Raw genomic sequence first — 20,211 nt, 5'->3', positions numbered from 1 at the left:
AACCGAACAGCATTCTGTTCACGTGACCTTTACTAAGGTTCGGGAAGTTATCTAAGGGCAGCCAAAACCTTCTAACTCCACTGCTCCGAATGTTGACTGTTTCTCGCACCTCACCACCCGCTATGGAGTCTGCTGACTTGCGGAAATTCAGATTTCCTATTCTCTTTCCAGCGTCTACCCCCCTGCCTAACTGTTTGCATTCGGAGATGATTTACCTTTCTTCCATTTACCAGACCATGTGGTTCCCATGCTTACCTGAGCTGGTGGTTTTCCAAATCTCCTTCAGCACAGGGAAAGCCAGGTTGAGGAAAGGTCAAAAAAAAAAAAAAAAAAAAAAAAAAAAGAAGCAGTCCGGAAGTCCAGGCATACAGTATTGTATTCCTTGTGTGCCTTTGATTCATTCCAGAAAAAAAAATCAGAGAAAACAGTCAGTTGAATGGGTGCCCCTTCCCCTCCCCCTCCCATCCTGCCACAAACTCACTGACTTCCAGACCTGAGCCAGTCTCATGCACCGGGAACCCGACCTTGTTTCCCTAAAAGGCCTGACAGAGGTCAGAATACACAGTAGTCAGCTACAACAACGATCCTGGTTGAAGTTCTAAGGGAGGAGGAACAATCATTATTCTCGTGGCGGGAACCGAAGCAAAGACCCCCAGTGCCCATCAACTTCTGTGCAGTTCATTTCATGGACACTTAAGAGATTGAGATTATCTCAGGAGGACCCTCTCCCGATGCCTCCTCAAACAGCTGAGTTCCTCCTAAGTAACCCACATCTAGATATATATGGAGGAACCGGCTCTGGCTGACTGCTTTAACTGGCAGACATTACTGTGACCCCTGTGCGTATTTCCTGACCCCTAGAGGCCAGAGCGAGCAGGACCAGGACCCAAGTCTAAGCATAATCCAAATGTCTAGGCACGGGGACACTTCTTCAGAGTCTTGTGTATAGAAAGACCATTCTTGGGCCCAGCGAATTTACTGTCAAGACAGTCCAAGATCTGCCTCAGCTGGGGCAGTATACGCCCAAGAGCATAAAGCGCGTTATGGATTAAAGGATGCCCTGATGTCGCCCACTGGGACAGTATTGTGCCTCAATGGTTAACAAGCCCTTTGAGAGCCAAGTCCTTCCCAACATCCAACCCCAACTCTGAGGCTAAGCAGGGTGGTGCACACAGCCCGGAAGTGCTTGCTGAGACCCGGAAGCACCTGGAGCTGGCTGCCCTCTCTAGGAGACATGGGCTGCTCCTGCGTGTAAAGCCTTGTTTGTGATTCCCCTGCTGCTCCTGTCCCACCCACTTTTGGAATCTACACTGGCTGAGGGAAAGAAACCGCAGGTCCCCGGAGCAACCGAGAAGACTTAGTTCTTGATTTTAGTTAAGCTGCCCTTCTGTCCTGCCTTGGGATAGAAGGATGCAAATGGAGAGAAGAATTTATAATAGGAGCCGGATGACTAAAAGACTCACCATACATTATAGAATAGATGTACTAGAGATATTCGGATGGAATTCATAATTCCACACACAATAAAACGTCACCTATACCCCCCTCCCCGTGTCCCTCTCTGCAGGAAGCTCCCAGTGATTCGGGATGGGCATGAGACTTGGGCACGCAGAACCTGGGGCTCACCCTGCAGCTCGCAGAGGAGCCGAGCTCGCGGGGCGACTGGCGGGCCTTGTGACCTGCGGTGGTAAGACAAATGTTTCAGATCCAACCTGGCCTGCTTTCCGCAGCACAGGAAACATCTGGGAAGTTTTTCTCCCGACGTTTGGGAAAGCACTTTCTTCTGAACTTGGCGCTAAGGTGTCCTAGGACCCAGATAAACCCGGGTCTGAAGACCGGGTGCAGGGGCTGGCAGCCTTGCAAGCTGCCTGGGTGCAAACTGGGGGGCTAACTGGTGGCAGGCACTTGGGTGAAGGACGAATTAAACACTTAGTCCCGCGTCTGCGCCTTCTGGCCTCATTGTTTTAACGTCTGTACTACTTAGCCACAGTTTGAGAAAGAATAATGCTTTTACATTCAGAAAAACTTCAAAGACCTGGGCTTGCTCAATATGGAGCGCACATGGTAGTCTCCGAAGGCCTTGTCTGCCAGAACATGTTTCTCAGTATTTTTCTCTTTTCTTTCCATCTCCCACCCCCACTTTTTTTTCCTCCCCAGATGGGAGGGAACTGCTGGCTCAGGTTACCTAGGGCATTTTGCCTTTACAGGAGGCAGTTAGGGCTGTGCCAAAGCTTTTCGAGAACGAAATCTCAACTAGGAAGGGACTTTGAGGATGGCTGGCTCTCCGGACAAGGCAGAGAGGTTGTAACTTGATCAAGACCCAGCAGGGACTGTGGCAGAGTAGGAGCATTATCGGGTTTATAGATGCTAAACGCGGTGCCCTTGCCTGCAGATGCACGTGTTCCTTTGGGCAACCACTTTTGTGTGTGTGTGTGTGGTTTTCCGAGACAGGGTTTCTCTATATTGTTTTGGAGGCTGTCCTGGAACTTGCTCTGTAGACCAGGCTGGCCTCCAACTCACAAAGATCTGCCTGCCTCTGCCTCCTGAGTGCTGCTGGGATTAAAGGTGTGCGCCACCAATGCCCGGCTGGCAACCACTTTTTAAACCAAGGTCAATATACACTGGTTATGTCTCTACCGTAGCACGTGGCTCTCGATGTAAAAAGTCTTCCTGTTTATCGAATGCTTGTTGAACTAACCAAATGAAGGCAGCAATCTATCAATCTACTTTTTAAAATTTTTTGTCTAAAGGAATATCAGTGCCAATCCTACCCCTTTTTTTACTACTATTTTCTAGACAACCATCCCAATTTTCTTCACTCCGTCTTTTTTCCCTTCATTTCTTTTTAAACTATCCAGCAGACAGAAGCAAAGAGTTGGCTAAAAGTTCAGGTAAATTGCTTCAGGAGTGGGGTCAAGGAAAATTCTGGATAGTAAGATTCAATACACTGATCTACTTCAGCTTCTGACTTCTCCTGCAGAAGCTGAGACCCAAGAAGGCAGTTATTTGCCCAGGGCACACAGCTAGGACGGAGCTTGAAACTCCTGACAGGCCGTCTGTGTGCTCCCCATCCCAGAGCAGCCAGGAGGGAGAAGTCAGATAGCTTCCTCTCCCTTAGCCCCTTCCATTAAATGGACTCCTTTCAGCACCACTGAAAAATGATCTCAGGATATTACCCTTCAGCGAATTTACATGCAGAGTTAGTATTAAAGGCAGGGGTGAGTTCTTAGGACCCCCATTTAAAAGAAGATTCAGGCTGTCGCCAGAACACGCAGCTTTATCTAGCACAATATTGATGGTGTCGGGGAAGCACAACACACATGGAGCTCATTAACCATGGATCTTATCAAATCTTCCAGCTCTCTAGTGGCATAGAAGATATACTCAGGGCCAGTGGGCAAATTACCCTGCCCGGGGTCAGAAAACCTGTACTTTAGACCTGAATTTGTCATTGGCCTCTTGTATTCCGTGACCAGCCACTTTCTGCAGGTCCCTGGTTCTCTAGATATATGAATACAGGTTTTATATACCCATATAAAATATATATGCATTTAAATATAAACCTGAATTCTCTTCTCGTGTTCTCTGATATTCTGTTTATCAACATTTAACAAGTCATGTGCTCATGCCTGATGGACGTTAGAGCTTATTCTCATGTGAAAAACTGAGGAGGTGGAACCTGCAAGGGGTTTAGAGATGCTTCAGCCCCTGCATCCTGCAGATAAGATATGGGGCCCAAGGAGGCTTCCTTAGGTCACCCAGCTGGAAAGCCCAAGGTGGCTTTCTGTAGTGTCACATTCTTTCCAGAAATTTATTACAGAAATGGGGCCTACTGGTCTCTGCAGTAGGTTTATGTCAGCACAGGTCACATCTCTGGCTACCTCCACCTGCCACGTCAATGATCTGCAGGCCTTATGTGGCTTTCTGTTTCAGGTTATAAATAATAGAGACAGAATGTGATGGTTTTCAATTCAGGAGCATGAACTTAAAGCAGAGCTCCATGATAGAACCAGTACCTTCACTTGGAATATGTCTCTTTTCCTTTCTCGTGTGTGTGTGTGTATGTGTGTGTGTGTTAGTTTTGAGACAGTGTCTCACTGTATAGGCCAGGCTAGCTTGGAACTCACAGACACCCACCTACCTCTGCCTCTTGAGTACTTGGATTTAAAGATTTGTGCTACCATACCCAACCAGAACAGTCTATCTTTAAATATACTATCTCTGCTATGCAAAAGCATCACAGACCGTAGGACAAAGTTATGGTTTTTCTAGTGAGAGGTGCAGCAGCAAATCTTTTTATTTATTTTAAGACTGAAGTCCAAGGTAAGAAAGATGAAAAAAAAAGTTCCGGTCAAACCAAATAAGGATGGGTATTAAGTAAAGCAGCGTTCATAATAGTATTCAATTGACCTTTCTCAACAGACACCCAAATTACAATATTGGGGGTAAATGAAGGCACTAATGAGAATGATCCACCATAAGGATAAGTTTGTTTGCACTGAGGTAATACATTCTCCTGTGTGAGCATAGCTCAGGGAACTGTCTTCCTACTTCCTCTTTCCTATCCATCTCTCTCTGGTTGACCTTGACTGAGCAGGATTGATGCTGCTTGGCTGAAATCCAGACTGTTTCCGAGGATCTGTTGGGATGTGTAGAGGACGAGCTAGCTTCTCTGCTCTGAAGTCGTCTTTTCCTTTAGGCAGAAGACATGGATTGCTCGGAGGCTGAAAGGAGCCCAAGAAGGACCAGGTTTTAGAGAGTCTCTTCATCAGAGGCCATAAGTGGAATAAGAAAGAATGAGCTGCCCAGCCCCAACAGTCACTGCCAGATGTTGTCCTCGTAATGATGGATGTGAAAAGCCCAGCTACCATGAGGGCAGACTGGCTGCTTACACTGGCCGAGGAAGACGTGGTGAAAGAATACGGGCAGAACTCAGTATGTGTCATTCAGCGTTGCTTGGTTTCTTTTGGCCCTATGTTCATCTTGCTTTTGGTACCTCCCTCTTTCACCAGGCTGTATTTTATTTCAGGATTCAGCCTGCTTTTTCTCGAGATCCCACACTGAGTCTCAGGGGTGTGCCATTTCTCAAGCAAAGTTGCTTGTGGGGTCGTAGAATATATCATTTCCCTTTGTTCCCACCACAGTTTCCTGCCAGATGCAGAATAGGTGTTCATCACATGCTTGCTGACTGTGATTTAGCCCAGAGTTCAAATGAATAGCTTTAGTTCTGCTATCATCAGCATTTGAGGGAAGTGCTTTTCTGAGCCTTGGTTTTCTTGTGTGTAAAATGGGGACTGACAACAGCCCCTCACATCCTGAAGAATACAGGAAAACTGAGAGCAAAAGTCTTCTTAACTGATGAGGATGCATGTATGACATTATGATGACCCATATTTCCTATGTATTTATACATCATCATGCAGTGTACACATAGTCTCTCTCTCTGTGTGTGTGTGTGTGTGTGTGTGTGTGTGTGTGTGTGTGTGTGTGTGTGTGTGTGTGTTTCTGCTTGGTACAATGGAATGAAAAAACTTCCAACAACTTTCTCTGAACTTCATCATTTAAAAAGCAGGCCAAACAGTAAGTCTGGAAAACAGGGAGGTTCCCAAGAGAGATGATACCCCAGAGAACTGGAATGAGCTAAGATCTCCTGAGCAGATTGGGAGCATAGGGGGAGGGGAGAGGGAACCAGGAAAAAGAGAGGGGGATAAAAGGAGGGGAGAAGAAGGCATGGGGGAGCAGGAAGGTTGAGTCGAGGTAAGAACAGAGGAGAGCAGGATGAGAGATACCGTAATAGATCAAGTCATTATAGGTTTGAGGAGAGAGCTGGCACTAGTGAGATTTCCAGAGATCTACAAAGATAATACCTACTGGCAAACTATGCAATAGTGGAGAGACATTAATAGCCCCTCCTTGATGATAAGGTTGATGACTACCTTATATGCCATCCTAGAACCTTCATCCAGTGACTGATGGAAGCAGAGACAGATACTCACAGCTAAACACTGAACTGAACTCCTGGAACCCAGTGACAGAGATGGAGGAGTGATGAGCAAAGGGGTCAAGACCATGATGGTGAAACCCACAAAGACAGCTGACCAGACAAGGGGGAGCTCTTGAAGCCCAGACTGATGGCTGAGAGGCCAACAGGGGACTGATCAAGACTCCATGAAATCTCTGGGGCCTTGGGTAGTAGATCAGTGTGTTTACCATGGCATAGGAATGAACTTTGGGAGCCCATTCCACGTGGAGGCAATCTTTCTCAGCCTGGACACATGGAGAAGGGCCTAGGTCCTGCCCTGGATGAAATGACAGACTCTGGAGATTCCCCCCCAAGGAGGGCCTCACCCTCCCTGGGGAATGATGTGGGGATTGGGTTGGGGGCTGGTGGAGGGGCAAGGGAGGAGGGGTGGGAGAGGGAGCTGGGATTGACATGTGAAGCATTCATGTTTCTAATTTAAATAAAAACATATATTGAGGGGGGGAAAAGCAGGCTAAAAAAGAACCATAATAATTACTTTCCCTACCTTTTCTCAGTGGTGAGGGTTGACTCCAGGGCCCAAGGCACGGGCAAGCACTCTAACAACTGAGCTTTATATAATAATTATTTTTGAAACCTAGTCAACGTCAGAGACAAAGAAGTCTCTACCAACATCAGCCATCATCCTGTGGAACTGTTACGTTCATCTGGTCAAGAAGAAACTTCTAATTTATAAGGCACTCGGAGGCTCACAAAGATCAGCGGCCATGTCTCTATGACTTATTAAAACGTCTTGCTATAATTAGTAGACGGGGAGAGATCTAGCTTTTCATTTAACTTCCTCATTAGTCTCTTGGAACAATCAGGGAAGGCATTATTCCCATTATGTCCGTGAATTAATGAGACACGTGGTTGGAGCGCAGATCAGGGCAAGTGGGCATTCCTTTAGCCTGATGCCTTTCCACAGAGTGGAAAGTCGTGTAGGGATCATAACCCTGGATGGCCTTTCTCTCTCTTGTCTGCCCTTGGCTTCGCAGGATGGTGAAGTCCATACCTGTTAGTGGCGCTTTATTTATAATGCATTAAGTAACAGTTACTTCTGCACTTTGGACCTGCCTGGAACGCGGGACTCCCCATTCAGCCATGAGTGTGGTGTGTGTGGTGTGTGGGGTGATGGTGGATCATCTCCAGCAGGGTGACTGCTTCCTGGCACAAATCGGGGTTGCTGGCTTGTGACCCGGCTGCCCCGTGGCTTTGGGGGCAGCGGGGGCGGAGGGGGCGGAGAGGAGCGTCCTAGCTGCTCCTTCATCGACTGCGGGAGCTGGGACTGAGAATCAGGCGCCGGCCCTCTTCCACCTCCTCTACCTCCCGCCTCGTGTTCTTCTTTAAAAAGCCAGATGGCGCCAACTCGCAAGTCGTTCGGGAGCGGAGGGCTCCAGGGCTGGCTCACTGAGAGCGAGGGGGCGGGTGGACCCTCAGGTCTGGGGCCGGCGCTTTCTCTCCGCCTCTGCAGACACCGGTTTGCTTTTCTCTTTTTTCTTCTCCCACACCCCTCGCAAGATGCCGACAAGCCCAAAGGAAAGCGGAGTGTCCTGTGTGCCACATGGAGCTCGGGGAAAGGAAATGATTAAAGCCGTGAGGTTTCCTGGCTCTTCGTGGTGTTTACGGTGGGTTTTGATTTGGGAAGAGAGCGAGGAGAGGTTAGAGCCTGTTCCCATCTGCCCGCGCGTCCTGAGTCTGTCTGGGTTGCAGATGACACAGGGGCGGGTGGGCACGCGCGCTCGGTGTGCACATTCAGAGTGGGTGCAGGAGCATATCTTCGAGTGTCTCTTGTGGTGGCCTACGTGGCAATTCACGCGTGTTTATAAAGAAGAAATCTTTCAGCATCAAGAGGAGGGGTTTCGGGTTCTTTCCCACGTTATTTGAGAGGCTGCATCTTCCTAAAGTGCATGCATTTCTTTTTCAAACGCCATTTAAAACACTTTGGTAATGTTTCCAGTCTTTGTATATTGTATAGTAGGATAGGGGAGAAACCCCATCATTAGACACTTACATTGATTAATTTGCTTGAAATCAAATTCCACTGAATGAAAATGCTAGTTGAAATCTGGAAAATAATTACTAATGTCATGACATTTGGCCATTTTGGCTGTAGAAAATTATCATCAAGTTTGAAGTTAAGATAAATTCAATAAAAGTAATTTTTAAATTCATTGGAATGTTGCGGGAATAGAGTTGGCATATGGTCTATAGCAATCTTGGGATTTTAATTCAAGTGACAGAAAAACACACACTAACACATAAAGCACTCAGCAACATTAGTAAGGACATGTGTTGTTGATTTTTTAGAAAATAATGCTAGTCGTATGTTTATTGCAATGTGCATTTTAGAACAGCATTTTTCTTCCTTTCTTTCTTTCTTAGAGCAGTGGGGTTCAAACCACAGGTTGTCAACTATTGGTTCATCCTGAAGTCAATACTGTGGGGGAATTTTGAAAAGAGGTCCTGGTGTCTTAACAGTTGCTGGTAGAATGGTTCTGGGTGACAGTGACACTTCAGAGGCTCAGTGGTTTCCACCTCTGTTTCTATCCTCCGCTCCAGTGTTGAAGAGTGGCAGGTACTGTTCCCATTGCTCAGATTTCAGGACACTGATTAAATCACTTTACTCTTTTCTGGAAAGTTGACTTTGTGGACCTGACCTTGAGGATGCCAGCCATCCCCCTGTTTATTGCATCTCAGATGCTGAGGTTATCTGGCTGGGTTAAGACCCAACTTAGGTGCGGCCTTCGGCCTCTCTCTTACCCTGCAAGTGTACAAAGCAAATGGCTTTGGGTCTCTGTGCCATCTGCTCAGCCAGGGGGAAAGGAAATTTACATGTGATCTTGGTCAAGAGGGACCAGACCTGCCTACAAACTCTATTTTAGGTTTCCTAGAGCTCTGAAATCAGGGATATGCCAATTTCCCCGTTACCAACCTAGAAGTCATTGCTGCTCTTTTTGTGGTATTCTAGAGGTGTATTTTCCCTTGTAGCATATGCTTTTAAGCTTTAGAAGGTAACAGAATCACCAAAATGATGGGGGGTGGGCTGCGCTGGTGAGTGGGCTCGGTGGATAGAGGAGTTCACCGTCTAGTCTATGACCAGAGTTCAATCACCGCAATCCACATCATAACAAGGCACACACATGCCCCACAAACTAAATAAATGTTTTCAAAAAATGCCTGAGCCCTCATTTCTACTTTAGTTGGTCTGAGGCAGAGCTTAAGAACCTGCGTTTCTCATAACTTCTCAAGTGATACTAAGACTGGTCCAAAGAACAGACCTTGAGAACCACTGCTGTATATCCTCTTGAGAAGGTGTGAATGGAGGTGACTGGCAGGGTGGGGTGAAATCCTCTCTGAATCCTTCAACAGTCACCTCATACTAACAGCCAGTCCTGTCCACTGAAAATATCAGTGGAGGGGAATGGAGGCTTCCAGAGGGAACTAGGCACAGTAGAATTTTATCACTGTATGCATCTAAAAGAACTTGCCAGAAATATAAATTTTAACACATCATAAGCTTAATTTTTGCTTCATATTTAGTCTTGCATATTTTAAAGCCTAGGGGGAGGATTCAGTCATGACAGTGAAATAAAAGCTTAACCAATGGTAATTCTACTGTTATGTAAAAGTAATATTTATCACCATAGTGCAATGTGACAGCCATTCTATCTATATTAAACGGGAACCGTGGGCTGCACATGACATTCTGCCAAGACATCCTGGCTCCCAAAACCTGGCTCCTGTGGCCTCCCAGTGTTGGCCTCTGCTCTGGCTGCTGAGCCTCAGAGGCAAACGGGGTTGTTGTGAAATCAGTGTTCTTTAATGAAGCAATTCTTGAACCTGAAGTGTGAGAGGAAATTACCTCAAAGTGAGATGAGAAATTGGTCCATTGGAAAGTGGTTGACCTTTCCAGGATTACTTTAAAAAGAATCGCTTTGTTTTATTTGACACTCTGGGAATTATTTAATGAAACGCAACAGCCTCAAAAATTATCCAGTTTGTTTCATGTTCAGCAGCCTGGACTATCTAAACTAAGTCCCTGAAATGAACATCATTATTGGTGAAGTTTTGTTGCAAAATTTGGCATGGACTATTTTGGAGTGTCAGACTTCCAGGCGCTATTTCAGAGTTGGCAAGAGTCAGGGCTTTTTATTGATTTAATGGCATTTTGTTCTTATTGTCCCCATAATCACCTGCTTTATGAACTGTGGTTAGGGTTGATGTTGCAACTGGTAGTTTTCCTAGAACTCAAATTCATTTATATTTTTCTGTCTTTTGATTTCCATCATTTCTTGGAATTGTTAGTGGTTGGAACAAACAGAGAATACATTATAAACAATTCAAAAAACCAAAAACAAAATTCCTTGGACCTTTTACAGATACCACACATGCAAATAACTGTGGCTCTGCATTCCAATGGCATCGAGTAGGGATTGCATTTCCCTCATTAACCTCTTTCTTTACCAAGCAGTATTGTTTCTCAAGCATGTTTTTATCTAAATCCGGGCTGTCATTTTAAATGAATTCACATAGACTCAATTCAGATGAGGAGGTAGAATATCTTCTCTTTTGACCCCAGCATTTGTTCAACCCTGGCTGGATTTGTCCCAAATAGGAATACCTACTATTTTAGGATGAAATTTGGAGATAGATTGTATGCCTTATACAACCACAACCCAAACCAACTATTGGAAGTGCTAAGTATGTTTTCTCCTTTTTCCTGCATTGCTGAAGGAAGAGGCAAGAAGAACATGATCTTTCTTCTTATGGCAAACGATTTATAGAATAGATTTTTTCCCCAGTGGAATGACTCTGAACACAGGATAGCATTCTGTCTATGCAGGAACCCTATTACCCAGACCTGGCTCCTTATTTCTAAGTGATGAAAGGCTTAATCTATTTTCAATCAGTCATAACTAATATTATAGTTCCTCTGCTAAAATGTGGACCTCACTCTGAAGCAATGGGAATTTTCTCATTTCTCCAGAAAGTCAACAAGACTCTTTAACAAGATTTCACAATGTTAGTTCAGTGTACACTTTGCATGCAACGGGACTTGGGTTCAAATCTCAGCAAAATAAAGGAATCAAAGGAAGGCCTGAAAGAAAAGAAGAAAGGAAGCAAGATAGGAAGGAAGGAGATAATTTTGACATGAGCAGAAATGTAACCTGTTTTCTTAAAAAAATATTTCATGAACACATACATGAATCTATGATTGTTGAGCTAATACACAGAAAAATGTGTGTTGTTTTGGTACTGATGTCTGAGAAAAATAATGAAATATTTTTGTTCAGTTAGCTAATGTCTAAATAATACTCAGTCTAGGATAACCTACCCGTTTGGGAAACCCTATATCAAACGTCTTTACTCTGTTGTTAAGCTCCTACTTGTTTTGTCATTTTTTTCCATTCCATCATCTTCTTATGCATTGTTTTCAAACTTCTGTAATCCTAGCTCAAGATGGCATGCGTTAGAGTTGAAGAGAGAATGAACACTCATTTTCTTAGTGTACACAATTTTAAAACACACCCTTTAATGTTATTTGACACCATTTTTCTACATGTGCTTTCTACTGAGAGTTTGTCAGATGAAACCATATTGCAAAACTGAATTATTGACAAATGCCTGTGATTCCAAAGAGGCCTGCTTGATTGAAAGCAGTTGCTGTGTTTCAACGTGAGAATGTTGCTTACTCTTTCTGTTGGTGTGTTTGTGGATTCCTATAGACCATACCTCTGGACTTCTGCTGTCCCCAAATAGACATTTTTCCATAGCTAACTCAGAGCAGCTTAGATGTTGGGTTTTAAAACACTCTACTGCCAGAGTTTTGCCCCATGTTAGCATCCAGGAAAACCCCACATTTGTGCTCTTTCTTGGTCACCTCTAATCCAATTTCTTCCTGCATCTTCATCATGTCCAATAACACAGACAGAAAAAGCCTGCTGAATCATACTTAACAGTCCCCCAAATGTCTTGATTGTCAAAGTCAACAACCCCTTTTTCAAGATCCCTTACAAGATGCTCATTTCAAGTCATGTGACTTTGGGGTGAACTGGTAATTCATTTTAAATGTCTGTTTAGTCAACACTTAACCTGTCTTTGAGAATGGTATCAAAGGCAATTTTGCCCTGGCCATTTCCTCTGAGAAAAGAGAAAAGTAACCTTAGGGGAAGCTGAATTTGCTTACTCAATTGTCTCCCTAGTCTGCTTTGCCTTGATGTAGAAGCATACTATAGATTGGATAAGTTATTTTAAAAAAAACTTGATTTATATATCATGATTGGAAGTCAAGTCCAAGAGTATGGTGCTGGCATCCCAAAAGGGCTCTTTTTTTTTTTTTTTTTTTTTTGATTTTTCAAGACAAGGTTTCTTTGTATTGTTTTGGAGGCTGTCCTGGAACTCACTCTGTAGTCCAGCCTGGCCTCGAACTCACAGAGATCTGCCTGCCTCTGCCTCCCAAGTGCTGGGATTAAAGGCGTGTGCCAGGGCTGGAGAGATGGCTCAGAGGTTAAGAGCACTGACTGCTCTTCCAGAGGTCCTGAGTTCAATTCCCAGCAACCACATGGTGGCTCACAGCCATCTATGATGAGACCTGGTGCCCTCTGCTGGTGTGCAGAGAGACATGGAGGCAGGATGTTGTATTCATAATAAATAAATAAATAAATAAATAAATAAATAAATCTTTAAAAAAAAATAAAGGCGTGTGCCACCACCACCCAGCTTCCCAAAAGGGCTCTTATGGTGTGTCATCTCACAGTAAAAAGCAGAAGAGGAAGAGGAGCCAAACACCCTTTCCTGACAAGCCCACTATGTTTATAACTAGTTCACATGGATTCATGCTCTAATCTATTCATGACCTGTAGAATAACTTTCAAACCCATGAACATGGAAGGACACATTTACAACGTAATAACGGCAACAATACGAATGTAAAAGTTTTAACTGTTCCTATTGTGTTTCAAGTGTGGTAAGTGGTAAGAAATAATTTTTTGATATTTAATACATGTGGCATATCAATCACTTCTTGGCCAATACAGAACTAGTGACCTGAAAACTCCCTAAAGAAGAAGAAAATTATTCTCTTAAATTTACTTCCTGTGTCAAATCTTTGTCTTAATTAATAAGAAAAGTCTCAAGAGAAACATGGCTCATCGTTATTTAGAATTTCAAAATAGTGAATGTCCTGAACCATGTTTTATGAGTGTTTCCAAGGGTTTTTGCTGTTTTGCCTCATCTTGTTTAAAGATGTTAGAGCTGTGTTGAGATTCATATCAACAATCAGAAAGTAATATCACGGTTCTGGTTGCCATTATCCTGTTTAGACATGCTAGAACGAGATTGCTTGTGTTAAAGTTTAATGGACTGGAGAAGAGAAGTTTTCAAAAATCTTAATGATGGAGGCTTTGACTCTTCAGGCATCTGCCAGATGTTTTATTTTCTAAATTCAGAACAGCTGATAAATTCATGCTTTCCTCAATTAGTGTTCTCAGTTTTGACTGCACATTAAGATAGCTGCAGATTTTTTAAAAGAGGGATGAGGGTGCAGTTTGATGGTAGAAAACGTTCCTGGCCTGCACACAGCTCTGGGTTTGAGCCCAGCAATGCAAAAAGAATCAGATAAATTGAGTCATTTAACAAGACACTTGCAAATAACCTCAGCTTTTGGGAAGTCGAGGTAAGAGGGTGGAGAGTTGAGATCAGCCTGGTCACATACTGTCTCAACAAATCAAGAGCAAACTACAGGGGGAAAAATGACAGGAAGCCATGATCCTTTACTAACTAAGACAGCATCTCTCTGGGTTGGACTCCAGATGTCGTTGTTATTGTTGCTAAGTGCCCCCAAGTGATTCAAGTCTGTAGCCAGGCCGACAGTCACTAACCTACATGAAAATGTCATCTTTCAGTGATGAGGAGAGCTAACACCATGCTTCTAATTCTGGCCAACTGAGAGGCTTTGAATGGAAAAATCAGAAGTGACAGGAACCTGGAAGAGGGCCACCTGGCCATCAGAAAATTCCAGAGGGATGTCGTCACTGCCAGACACACTGTTAAGCAGGAGCTTAAGAAAATTTCAGGAAACCGTAAAAGCCTGACTTTCACACCCTTCTCTGGAATTCCAAAAAGACAAGGAGACATGCTGCCAGATAAAATTCTGATGCTACCATTTCAAATGGCAAAAATCAAAGTGCACTGGGGTGGTGGGGGTGGGGGTGGGGTAGCCAGAAAGATTAGTGTCTTCATTCATGAAACAGTCCACTGAGATAAGATATGTAGGAAGATGGTGAGTCTCGAGTATGAATAACAGTCTGGGGAGAAGAAAAACACGAGTACAGAAGAGATCTGCCAGGAATATGTAAGGAAAGACTCAGAACGGCCACGTCCAGAAGGCAGCTGCGTCCACATGGCTCTGCTGACACGGTGTCTCAGGTGAGGGAAACGAGGTGAGCACCCTAGGCTGTATGTAGCCTCTCTGTAGACTAGACAAGCGGTTGGACAGCGTTTGCTAAAGAACTGAAGGGGAGCAGCGTTATGAGCCAATGGCAGCTGTCCTAAGGAAGTTCAAACATTGGTCTGGAAATAACAAACCACAGTGTTAATAGAATCTGCAGATGCAACTGCTTTAATCTTTGAAAAAATATGGAGAACGAGAGAGGTTCCCAGACACTGGCCCACATTTTTTGTTTTTAAGGGCAAAGTAGGAAAATTTTTGAACTATAAACTCTAAGGTCTGCTATTCAAAAGTTTCAGGATTTGCTTTAAAATGCCATTTGAATTTAAGATTTTCTAATTAAATCATGACTATGACATAGTTCATGAACAAAGAAGAGGCACACAACCATATTTTACATCAGCTTATTTCAATCCAATAGTTCTTAAGCTTTAAGGATCATATAAAAGCAAAGCAGCCTTTTGAAATAGTTAGCTAGTGCCATACCAAACATCCCCTAACCCAGCAGGCCAAGCTCTAAAATTTCTGAGTACTAACATGTTGCTGTAAGTGAAAAATTGCATTTGACCTCATTTGATAAAAGACAGTCAAATGTGGGCACATTCAACATAGTAAATAAAATTACCTCCAGCTTATACATATAAGATATATGAAACACAAATGAGGAATGTGTTCAGGTTTGGGTCCTATCTACAAGGTACCTCGTTATGCATATGTGTAGCACGAATAATAAAAACTCAGAGATGCCTACTGGGGTTCAAGCTGAAGGTCAGATAAGCAAAGCAGCCAGCCACTAGCTCTTACCTCTACCTCAAACCAAAGTGACTGAGCCTGTCTCCACGAATTCTCAGAGGTAAAAGCTCTGAGTTCCTGTCTCCCTATATTCCTCTCTCATCCAGTCATATCATTCCGGTTTCTACCTCCCTAGTGCTGGGATTAAAGTCATGTGATGCCAAGTGCTGGGATCCAAGGCATGACCTCTGTTACTCTTCACTCTGTGTAGGCCAGGGTGGCTTTGAACTCAGAGAGATCCATTTGCCTGTCTCCTGATTAAAGGTGTCTATCACCACTGCCTGACCTCTATGACTTGTGGCTAACTTTAATAAACCATAAATAATATATCACCACACATAGGCAAATATTTCAAAATACAAAACAAATCTGAAGTTGGAAGCATTTCTAATCCCAAGAGGTTTGGATAACACATATACTACTTGTTTTATTATTTTTCTCACAATTCTGCACCTATGGACAAATCTGCCTGGTTCCCGTATTTTCCTGACATCCTGCAGCCATCTTAAATTATTCAATGCCTTAAGTGAGGTTGAATGATCCAGGTAGCCCCCATAGTATGTTTGGTGGTGCCTTCTGGATGGAAGCTGGGCCATGAGTTACCAGCCAGAAGACTGGAGATAATTTACTTGATGGCAGCAGCGTTCCAAGAGAATGAGAATGAAAGCTTCAAGGATGCTTAAGGTTAAAGCTTGGAAGCCCACTTTGGTCTCTCGGTGGAAGAAAATCACAGAGTCGGCCCAAAACACTGAATGGGGAACAGATGGTACCTTAGGGAGGAATTACTGTGAATATTTATGATAATGTGGTGTTCATCACACCTCTCCTGGTAAAAATGTTGCACAGGTAGGGCGGTGGTGGTGCATGCCTTTAATCCCAGCACTCAGAAGGTAGAGGCAGATGGATCTCTGTGAGTTCGAGACCAGCCTAGTGTACAAGATCTAGTTCCAGTACAGCCTTCAAAGCCACAGAGAAACCATGTCTCAAAAAAATCTTGCATACTATCACACATTAATTTCAGGAGACTCATGGATCCTTCCAACCCAGTCAAAGAGCCTTCCATCTATTTAAATCAGAGATGGATATGGTGTGCATCAACACTGCCTGGCAGAACTAAGGATTCTAAAGCTTATGGAGACTGGAGACTTGCCTCAAATCAAGTACATGTTCATGTGTTGTCTCTCACCCAGGTTTTATAATTTACAGTTCTATGCCATTTCCATTATGCCCAACTGATATTTACCTTGTTCCTATAGGGAATGAATCTCAGCAATATGAATCATCATTCTATTACATCAGGACAAGTTACTCCAAATGTATACGGTAACATATAAATGTTTTATTTGGTTGACACAGTCTGTGCATACATACAAATAGGAAAGTAAGCTGGATAAAAATAGGCGAGAAGCTGGATGTTGGTGGCGCATACCTTTAATCCCAGCACTCGGAAGGCAGAGGCAGGTGGATCTCTGTGAGTTTGAGGACAGCCTGGTCTACAGAGCAAGTTCCAGGACAGCCTCCAAAACAATACAGAGAAACCCAGTCTCGAAAAACAAAAACAAAACAAAACAAAAAGGTGAGAAAAGCAAATTGTTTTTGCTAACCTGAAAACTGCCACAGCTGTGGACCGGTCCCTAAGTCTATTTCACTTTTATTTGGACAGATACTCTGTCTTTCAACCAACTGAAGGAAAAGTTATTTGAAATAAGTGATTTGTGATAAGCAGGATTGTTTTCAGCTAAATCCTCTATTTTTAGAAGGCATACATTGGGGCTGGGAGTATAGCTCTGTTGGTAGAGTTCTTGCCTAACACGCACTGAGTCCTAGATTTGATCCCCAACACAAAAGAAGTTGTTGCTATTGTTTAAGCCAGGCATGGTGGTGCATGCCTCTCTAATCCCAGTACTCAGGAGGCAGAAGCAGGCAAATCTCTGAGTTTGAGGCTAGCCTAGTCTACAGAACAAGTTCCAGGACAGCTAGGGCTACACAGAGAAACCCTGTCTTGAACTCTCTCTCCCAAAATTGTCGCTCATCCCCAGCAGTATGAATGCACTCACACACACACACACACACACACACACACACACACACACACACACACTGACATGAAATTGTAGTCAGACCCTTTCGTCAGGACTGCTGTCTCCCCAATAATGATGAGGACTTATTAACTATGAAAATTCGGCCAATACCGTAGGCTTGTTTCTAAGTAGCTTTTCTAACTTAAATTAACCCATTTCTTCCACGTGGCCCAGTTACCCTTACCACGTAATGCCCGTGCCAATTGCTCCGCATCCTGGTATCACTTTGAAACACTGCCCTTCCTCTTCCCGGGGTTCTCTCTGCCCTAAAGGTCCAGCCTAGCTATTGGCCACTCAGCTTTTTACTTTCAGTCCAAGTGACACATATTCGCAGTGTGCAGAAAGGTTATTCCACAGCAAGAAATTAATCTATATTCATTTTAAGTTATGTAAAAACCTGGTACTGCCACCACTTCAAATTCTTGTTTTCCTCTACAGGATGATAAAACATGAGGGAAATTTTACGTGGTATATTTTAAATAATCATTTTTGCTACGGCTGTTTTTGTTGCCAGTGACCAGGAGGGCTTTTTCGTGAGAGGGATGAAGTTTCTACTTCACTGCTGTTCTGTGTTGTTTGTTAACACAGGGTCTTTGGACTTGAGATTCTCCTACCCCAGCCTTCCAAGTTCTAGGACTAAAGGCATGCACCACCGCAGCAGGCTTAGATTTTACTTATTTACATTTTTTTAAAATGCATTTATCTTTTTGTCTGTTACTGATATGAGTGCGCATGCCTGCGGGGATCAGAGGACAACTTAGAGAGTTGATTCTCTCCTTCCACTGTGTCGGCCCTAGGGACTGAACTCTGGGCATCAGACTTGGTGGCAGAGGTGACTTTCCCTACTGGACCATTGAGCTAGCCATTGGGGCGGCACAGTGTGGGGGTTTGAAGGAGAATGGCCCCCCATAAGCTCATATGTGTGAATGCTTCATCTCCATTTAGCAGAACTGTTTGGGAAGGATTAGGCAGCATGGCCTTGTTGGAGGAGGTGTGTCACACCAGCCCAGCCTCAGTCTCCCTGCCTGTAACTTATGCATCAGATGGAGTCCTCAGCTACTGCTCCAGTGCCATGCCTGCCACTCTCTGCCATGATGATCACTCTCTAAAACTGTAAGCAAGCCCCCAATTAAATGCTTCCTGGGCCACAGTGTCTCCTCACAGTAGTAGAACAGTAATGAAGATACCCAGGTTTTACTTATCAGTTAAGAAAGTATTACTATCTCATTTTTAATTTCAGGGATGAGTTATGCAGGCTAATTTGACCCAAATGAATGGGAGTAACATTGACTTTGAAACATGTGATTTTCAGACATTATTCACTCAGTTAGTGATGGTGGGTATTGTGGTTTGCATGTGAAATATTCCCCGAAGTTCGTGTTTGGACAGCCGGTGGTTCCTGGCCAGAGGTGCTGCTTTGGGTGGTTCTGGAACCTTAGGAGGTGGGTCATTGCTGGAGAAAGTGGGTCACTGGGAGCTGGGGGCAGGCCCTGAGTTTTGATAGCATGGCCCTATTCTTTGAGTCCTGACCACAGATGTAATAAGAGGCTTACTGAGCTTCACATACCTGCTGTCACGGCTTTCCTGCTGTGATGGAATGTATCCCTTCAACTGTAAGCCTCCCCCACCCCCTGCTAAATTGCTTCTTGTCAGGTGTTTGTATTGCTTCTGCTTACAGTGCTAAGGGGTAGAGCGCATGGCCTCATTCATACCATAATCTGCAAATGTTCTAAAGGTGAGCTCTTTAGACAGCCTATCATAAAAGCACATGTACAAAAGGGAAAACATGCAGAGAAATGGAAAATTAGTAAATGAACACTGTAACCCCAAACCCTTATTCAAAACTTGCTATCAGCTTGCCATCTTTCATTCATCTCTCTGTTTTTGTTTTCTTGCTTTTGACAGGGTCTCAATGTGCAGCCCTACCGCCTGGAACTCACTATGTAGACTAGGATTAATTCAAACTCACAGAGAGTTCGCCTCTGCCTCCCAAGTGATGATATTAAAGTCATGGACCACCACCCCCAGCCATGTATTTTTTCTGTAAGACCATTCCAAAGCAGTCACACGTATTCTGCATGTGTGACACCCTCGCATGTAACCAAATTCCAATATGCCCCACTTAATAAATTCATACATTACTATAATATAAAACTATGCCCAAATTCAAATTATTACCTCCATTTTGTAGATTTTTTTTCAATTTCCAATTGTAGTAAAAAACACAGGTTACAGCTGTTTATCTGTCTCCAGTCTGTTTCCATCTATGACCATGCAGGCTCCTACCTTACTCTCTCCCAGGCTACACACTCTTTAAGAGGCCAGCCCGCTTGTCTTATGGAGTATCCTAGTTAGTCTTTTTTACCTTTTTTTTGCATTATGTTTTATTTTGTTTTTATAAAAAGCTAGCAGCAAGCATTTCCTTATTACACAAGCAATGAATATTAGTTTTTATTTTTTAGATTGTATTTTAATTACATTTCTCCTTCCCTTTTCCCATAAGCCCTCTCAAATACCCCTCCCAGCTCTCCTTCAAATTCATGACTTCTTTTGTCTACTGTTATTGTATGCACATATGTGTTTGTATGTCGCATCTGCTGTGCAGCCTGCATCCGAGAATGTAGCGAGGTGGTCGGGATAGATGACACAGAGACCGGTCGGTTGCTTTAAGAAAACTTTATCTCCCCAAGTCAGCTTAGGAGCACAGCTCTCCCCAAGAAAAAAATGCTTCCCTTTTTAAGGACTTCTGCCATCCTTCTACATACAATTCTCCAACAACTCTCCCAGACTTCTCACCCTCCTGGCTGGTGGTTTAATCTCCTGCCCCAGAATGGGGAGAAACAGCGGGGGTAACAGGAAGAAGTATC

This window comes from Mesocricetus auratus, unplaced genomic scaffold (assembly GCF_017639785.1).
Source record: "Mesocricetus auratus isolate SY011 unplaced genomic scaffold, BCM_Maur_2.0 Super-Scaffold_6731, whole genome shotgun sequence".
NCBI classification, from domain to species: Eukaryota; Metazoa; Chordata; class Mammalia; order Rodentia; family Cricetidae; genus Mesocricetus; species Mesocricetus auratus.
Note: the sequence above shows the minus strand (reverse complement) of the source record.